Source organism: Salmo trutta, chromosome 8 (genome assembly GCF_901001165.1).
Source record: "Salmo trutta chromosome 8, fSalTru1.1, whole genome shotgun sequence".
In the NCBI taxonomy this organism is placed as follows: domain Eukaryota; kingdom Metazoa; phylum Chordata; class Actinopteri; order Salmoniformes; family Salmonidae; genus Salmo; species Salmo trutta.
This window is the reverse complement of record NC_042964.1, coordinates 15085832-15094176: the sequence shown is the minus strand read 5'-3', so window position 1 is coordinate 15094176 and position 8345 is coordinate 15085832.

The window sequence follows — 8345 nt, the reverse complement described above, 5'->3', positions numbered from 1 at the left end:
GTATAGCTATGTGTTGTCTGCATAGCAGTGAAAGTTGACATTGTGTTTCTGAATGACATCACCAAGAGGTAGACTATATAGTGAAAACAATACTGGCCCTAAAACGGAACCTTAAGGAACACCGATAATGCTAAATTGGGGTTTGAGCAGATTATTTGATGTGATTGCAAAAGTAATACAATTGTGGTCCGATAGTCCAGGTATAAGGGCACAAGGCGAGATCCAGATGCAGACACAGGAGGCAGATGGTTAGAGTCTTTGAAGTTTATTTATAATCCAAAAGGAGTAGGCAAGAGTATGTCATGGACAGGCAAAAGGTCAAAACCAGATTCTGAGTCTAAGAGGTAAAGAGTGGCAGACACACTTGATGTCAGGATAGGCAGAAGGGTCAGGCAGGCGGATACGGAGTCCAGAAAAAACAGGCAGTGGTCAAAACCGGGAAGGCTAGAAAAAGGGGATAGAAAACAGGAACACAGGAAAGCACGCTGGTTGACTTGAAAACATACAAGACGAACTGGCACAGAGAGACAGGAAACACAGGGATAAATACACTGGGGAAAATAAGCGACACCTGGATGAGGTGGAGACAGTCACAAGAATAGGTGAAACAGATAAGTGCATGACACCAGGATAATGTGGAAAAACATTTAGATCCACAAAATGGGACAGAAATAGATCCATGTTATGACTGTGGCAATGCTTAGGTCCGGAGACATGGAGTGGGTCTGTGGACTTCTCAATGTGAATATTAAAGTCACCAAAAATGTGAATATTATCTGACATGACTACAAGGTCCAATACGAATTCAGGGAACTCAGTGAGGAAAGCTGTATATGGCCCAGGAGGCCAGTAAACAGTAGCTATAAAAAGACAAAAAGCTTTTTTATAAATACAGTATCAGTCAAAAGTTTAGACACACCTACTCACTCGAGGATCTTTATTTATTTTTACTATTTTCTACATTGTAGAATAATAATCAAGTCATCACAAAACTATGAAATAATACAAAATAATTTAGTAACCAAAAAAGGGTTAAACAAATCAAAATCTATTCTATATTTTAGATTCTTCAAAGTAGCCACCTTTTGCCTTGATGACAGCTTTGAACACACTTCATCTTCTCAGAACCAGCTTCATGAGGTAGTCACCTGGAATGCATTTAAATTAACAGGTGTGCCTTGTTAAAAGTTCATTTGTGGAATTTCTTTCCTTCTTAATGCGTTTGAGACAATCAGTTGTACTGTGACAATGTAGGGGTGGTATACAGAAGATAGCCTTATTTGGTAAAAGACCAAGTCCATATTTTTGGCAAAAACAGCTCAAATAAGCAAAGAGAAACAACAGTCCATCAGTACTTTAAGACATGAAGGTCAGTCAATCCAGAAAATGTCAAGAACTTTGAAAGTTTCTTCAAGCACTATGATGAAACTGGCTCTCATGAGGACCGTTACAGGAAAGGAAGACCCAAAGTTACCTCTGCTGCAAAGGATACGTTCATTAGAGTTACCAGCCTCTTCACAGAGTTCAAGTAACAGACACATCTCAACATCAACAGTTCAGAGGAGACTGTGTGAATCAAGCCTTCATGGTCGAATTGCTGCAAAGAAACCACTACTAAAGGACACCAATAAGAAGAAGAGACTTGTTTGTGCCAATAAACACGAGCAATGGCCATTAGACCAGTGGAAATCTGTCCATTGGTCTGATGAGTCCAATTTTGACATTTTTGGTTCCAACCGCTGTGTCTTTGTGAGACGCAGAGTAGGTGAACGGATGATCTCTGCATGTGTGGTTCCCACCGTGAAGCATGGAGGAGGTGTGATAGTGTGGGGGTGCTTTAAATGTGACATTTTTAGTGATTTATTTAGAATTCAAGGCACACTTAACCAGCATGGCTACCACAGCAATCTGCATCGATCTGGTTTGCGCTTAGTTGGACTATCATTTGTTTTTCAACAGGACAATGACCCAACACACCTACAGGCTGTGTAAAGGGTATTTGACCAAGAAGAGTGATTTAGTGCTGCATCAAATGACTTGGCCTCCACAATCACCCGACCTCAACCCAATTGAGATGGTTTGGGATGAGTTGGACCACAGAGAGAAGGAAAAGCAGTCAACAAGAGCTCAGCATATGTGGGAACTCATTCAAGACTGTTGGAAAAGCATTCCAGGTGAATCTGGTTGAGAGAAGGCCAAGAATGTGCAAAGCTGTCATCAAGGCAGTGGCTGGCTACTTTGAAGAATCTCAAATGTAACATATTTTGATTTGTTTAACACTTTTTTTGCTCACTACATGATTCCATATGTGTTATTTCATAGATTTGATGTCCTCACTATTATTCTACAATGTAGAAAATAGTCAAAATTAAGAAAAACCCTTGAATGAGTAGGTGTGTCCAAACTTTTGACTGGTGTATATACAGTTGAAGTCGGACGTTTGTATACACCTTAGCTAAATACATTTAAACTCAGTATTTCACAATTCCTGACATTTAATCCTAGTAAAAATTCTGTGTCTTAGGTCAGTTAGGATCACCACTTTATTTTAAGAATGTGAAATGTCAGAATAATAGTAGAGAGAATGATTTATTTCAGCTTTTATTTCTTTCATCACATTCCCAGTGGGTCAGACGTTCACATACACTCAATTAGTATTTGGTAGCATTGCCATTACATTGTTTAACTTGGGTCAAACAGTTCGGGTAGCCTTCCACAAGCTTCCCACAATAAGTTGGGTGAATTTTGGCCCATTCCTCCTGACAGAGCTGGTGTAACTGAGTCGGGTTTGTAGGCCTCCTTGGTCGCACACACTTTTTCAGTTCTGCCCACAAATCTTCTATAGGATTGAGGTCAAAGCTTTGTGATGGCCACTCCAATACCTTAACTTTGTTGTCCTTAAGCCATTTTTCCACAACGTTGGAAGTATGCTTGGGGTCAGTGTCCATTTGGAAGACCTATTTGCGACCAAGCATTAACTTCCTGACTGATGTCTTGAGATGTTGCTTCAATATATCCACATAATTTTCCTTCCTCATGATGCCATCTATTTTGTGATGTGCACCAGTCCCTCCTGCAGAAAAGCACCCCCACAACATGATGCTGCCACCCAAGTGCTTCACGGTTGGGATGGTGTTCTTCAGCTTGCAAGCCTCCCCCTTTTCCCTCCAAACATAACGATGGCCAAACAGGTCTATTTTTATTTCATCAGACCAGAGGTAATTTCTCGAAAAAGTACGATCTTTTCCCCATGTGCAGTTGCAAACCGTAGTCTGGCTTTTTTATGGCGGTTTTGGAGCAGTGGCTTCTTCCTTGATGAGCGGCCTTTCAGGTTATGTCGATATAGGACTCGTTTTACTGTGGATATTGATACTTTTGTACCTGTTTCCTCCAGCATCTTCACAAGGTCCTATGCTGTTGTTCTGGGATTGATTTGCACTTTTCGCACCTAAGTATGTTCATCTCTGGGAGACAGAACACGTCTCCTTCCTGAGCGGTATGACGGCTGCGTGATCCCATGGTGTTTATACTTGCGTACTATTGTTTGTACAGATGAACATGATACCTTCAGGCATTTGGAAATTGCTCCCAAGGATGAACCAGACTTGAAGAGGTCTAAAAAAAAAAAAAAAATCTGAGGTCTTGGCTGATTTCTTTTGATTTTCCCATGATGTCAAGCAAAGAGGCACTAAGTTTGAAGTTAGGTTATGAAATACATCCACAGGTACACCTCCAATTGACTCAAATGATGTCAATTAGACTAACGGAGCTTCTAAAGCCATGACATCATTTTCTGGAATTTTCCAAGCTGTTTAAAGGCGCAGTCAACTTAGTGTATGTAAACTTCTGACCCACTGGAATTGTGATACAGTGAATTAATTAAGTGAAATAATCTGTCTGTAAACAATTGTTGGAAAAATTACTTGTGTCATGCGCAAATTAGATGTCCTAACCGACTTGCCAAAACTATAGTTTGTTAACAAGAAATTTGTGGAATGGTTGAGAAACAAGTTTTAATGACTCCAACCTAAATGTATGTAAACTTCCGACTTCAACTGTATATATATAAATTAACAGTTGCTGTCAAAAACGTTTGCATCACCTCCACCTTTGCAGGGGATATGGTTACTAGTGTAACCTTGAGGAGAGGCCTCATTTATCTCAGTAAATTAATCAGGCTTAAGCCATGTTTCAGTCAGGCCAATCACAACAAGGTTATGATCAGTGATTAGTTCATTGAGTATGACTGCCTTGGAAGTGAGGGATCTAACATTAAATTGTTATATTTTGAGTTGTGAGGTATTATCACAGTCTCTTTACAGAATGACAGTGATGGAGGAGGTTTTTATTCCAGTGAGATTGCTAAAGCGGACACCACCATGTTTAGACCTTCCCGACCTAGATCGAGGCACAGACATGGTCTCCATGGGGAGAACAAAGCTGACTACACTGACTGTGCTAGCGGCAGACTTCAGTAAGCTGGTCAGGGTGGCTAACAGCCTGCTGCCTGGCCTGCACCCTTTTCATTTTGGAGATAGAGGAGAAGGAGCCCTGTCTACGTTGATAGATAAGATGAGAGCACCTCTCCAGCTAGGATGGAGTCCGTCACTCCTCAGCAGGCCAGGCTTGGTCCTCTTTGTGGGTGAGTCCTAGAAAGAAGGCCAATTATCTATAAATTCAATCTTTTGGTGTGGGAAGAAAACAGCTTTCAACCAGCGATTGAGTTGTGAGACTGCTGTAGAGCTCATCACTCCCCCTAACTGGGAGGGGGCCAGAGACAATTACTCGACGCTGTCACATCTTTCTAGCTAATTTACACGCTGAAGCTATGTTGCTCTTGGTGACTTCTGACTGTTTCATCCTAACATTGTTGCTGCTGACGTGGATAACAATATCCCTATACTCTCTACACTCGGCAGTTTTAGCCTCAGATCAGATTTTAATGTCGGTAGCCCTGCCCCCTGGTAAACAGTGTATGATCGCTGTATGATTATTTTTAAGTCTAATATTGCGGGTAAAGGAGTCGCCAATGACTGGGGTTTTCAATTTGTCAGAGCTAATGGTGGGAGGTTTCGACACCTCAGACACCGTAACAGGTGGAGGAGAGACCTGAGAAGGCTCGGCCTCTGACTCCGACTGGTTGCTTAATGGGGAGAACCGGTTGAAAGTTTCTGTCAGCTGAATGAGCGACACTGGTTGAGCATGCAGACAGCATTTCTTTCCAGGGGCCTTAAGAAAAGTGTCCTGCTGCGGGGACTGTGCAAGAGGATTTCTACTACTATCTCTACTTACTGGTGGCACAGACGCTGTTCATCCTTTCCTACATTAAAATTGCCCTTGCTCAACGATTGCGTCTGAAGCTGGGTTTGCAACTTCGGCTATCCTCACCATAAGGCGATAGTTCTCCTGCATATTATGAGTACAGCGACTGCAATTACTGTAGATGGCATAGCTTTAATGTTACTACTTAGATTTTTCGGCTGGTGGAGGTCCTGTAGAACTAAGACGTTGGTAAATTTGTTCAATGAGTTTTGATTAAACGGTTATTAAAAGTAAAAAAAAATAAGTTTGGTAGGTAGCCAAGTAGCGACAAACAGCATAGCAACACGGAGACGATGTGTTGCCAGTCACAAATGATGAAGATGATGATGATTATGGTTATGCATTTTATTGTATCCTTTGCTCTTTAATTATTGTCCCTTTGCTAGGGCCTGTGAGAGTATACCTTTCCCCATGCCTTTTCTTAGAAATAACCCAATCATTAGCCATAGAGAAAAGGTGTATCTAAACGCAAAATAGTAGTATTAAAACACATTTACCTCAGTTCATGTGAAGGTGTCAGGGTTTGGGCAAAATTAGGCATGGGACCACTTGAGTGAGCCTATATCCCATCTGCCATTGTCACCTGAGAGCCAAGTTTGACAGGCGATTAGTAAGAGGGAAGCTAACTGTGGAGGTCTACCTCTGTGGCATATGTCTCTCTAATGACACCAGATCAGGACACCATGTCTTCACACCGGACTGAACAGGCCTAATGTACAAAACTGGGAGGTACAGATCTCCAGATATGATGAGTGGACATAATATCTGTGGTGACTTATCATACCGCTCTGTACAAGGAGTGATTGAACAGTTCTATTATACAAACCTGACTCTCTTACCATTGACCAATTAACATGTAATTCACAGTGCCGCCCAATTAGGAGGACAAATGTTTACTTTTTTTAAAATTTAACAACACCGAGTTGCCTATCCTGGTGCTTGATTGGAACTGTAATGCTGTGCATTTGTCTTAGGAAACACACAAAGGCTTTTCGTCTGTGCTCGTGTGTATTAGACCATATCCAGTTTGGAGTTTCATTAGATGCTGACCTTAATTGATTTCAGCAGCTGTAGTCCAAAACTGTGTTTACATGAAATGGGAGGCAAAATTAAATGAACATGATTCTATGTGGTTGCCCGATTGGAAAATAAAATGGTTCCTTGTATGTGTTGGTGTGACCTTAAAGAACGTCAAGTTTTCTTACTGTATATGGCAACCCATTTTCTCAAATGCAATGTAGCGCACATATATAGTACTGTATACACAGTATATATATACACTGTATCCGGAAAGAATTCAGACCCCTTGACTTTTCCACATTTTGTTACGTTACAGATTTATGCTAAAATTGATTACATTTTTTTAAATCCTCAGCAATCTACACCAAATACCCCATAATGTCAAAGCGAGAACAGGTTTGTATTTTTTTAAATACATTTTAAATATTTGTTAAACAAAAATACCTTAATTACGGAAGTATACAGACCCTTTGCTATGAGACTTGAATTGAGCTCAGGTGCATCCTGTTTCCAATGATCATCCTTGAGATGTTTCTACGACTTGATTGGAGTCCACCTGTGGTCAATTTAATTGATTGGACATGATTTGGAAAGGCACTAACTTGTCTATACAAGGTCCCATAGTTTACAATGCATGTCAGAGCAAAAACCAAGCCTTGAGGTTGAAGGAATTGTCCGGAGAGCTCTGAGACAGGATTGTGTTGAGGCACAGATCTGGGGAAGGGTACCACAACATTTCTGCAGCATTGGAGGCCACCAAGACTCTTCCTAGAGCTTGCTGCCCGGCCAAACTGAGCAATCGGGGGAGAAGGGCCTTGTTCAGGTAGGTGACCAAGAACCCGATGGTTACTCTGTCAGAGCTCTAGAGTTCGTCTGTGGAGATGGGAGAACCTTCCAGAAGGACAACCATCTCTGCAGCAATCATGCCTTTATGGAAGAGTGGCCAGATGGAAGACATTCCTCAGTAAAAGGCACTTGACAGCACGCTTGGAATTTGTCAAAAGCCACCTAAAAAATCTCAGACCATGAGAAACAATATTCTCTGGTCTGATAAAACCAAGATTGAACTATTTGGCCTGAATGCCAAGTGGTACGTCTGGAGGAAACCTGACACCATTCCTACGGTGAAGCATGGTGGTGGCAGGATCCTGCTGTGGGGATGTTTTTCAGCAGCAGGGACTGGGAGACTAGTCAGGATCGAGGTAAAGATGAACGGAGCAAAGTATAGAGAGATCCTTGATGAAAACCTGCTCCAGAGCTCTCAGGACCTCAGACTGGGGCGAAGGTTCACCTTCTAACAGGACAACAACCCTAAGCACACAGCCAAGACAATGCAGGACTGGCTTCGGGACAAGTCTCTGAATGTCCTTGAGTGACCCAACTTCAGTAGAGCCTGGACTTAAACCTGATTGTACATTGCTGGACAGACCTGAAAATAGCTGGGCATCAACACTCCCCATCCAACCCTACAGTGCTTGAGAGGATCTGCAGAGAAGAATGGGAGAAAATCCCCAAATACAGGTGTGCCAAGCTTGTAGCGTCATACCCAAGAAGACTCAAGGCTGTAATCGCTGCCAAATGTGCTTCAACAAAGTACAGGCTCTGACACTTATGTAAATGTAATCTTTCTGATTTTTTATTTCTATAAATGAGCAAAAGTGTCTAAAAACCTATTTTTGCTTCATCATTATGGGGTATTATGTGTAGATTGGTGAGAAAAAAACAGTTCAATCAATTAAAAAACTTTTTTTTTTTAAATATGGAAAAAAGTCAAGGGGTCTGAATACTTTCCCGTAGGCACTGTATACAGTGCTTTGCTTTGCTTTTCTTACATTTATAGTGGCTTGCAAAAGTATTCACCCTATTGGCATTTTTACTATTTTGTTGCCTTACAATCTGGAATTAAAATTGATTTTTTGGGGGGGGTTTGTATCATTTGATTTACACAACATGCCTAACACTTTGACGATGCAAAATATGTTTATTGTGAAACAAAGCAGAAA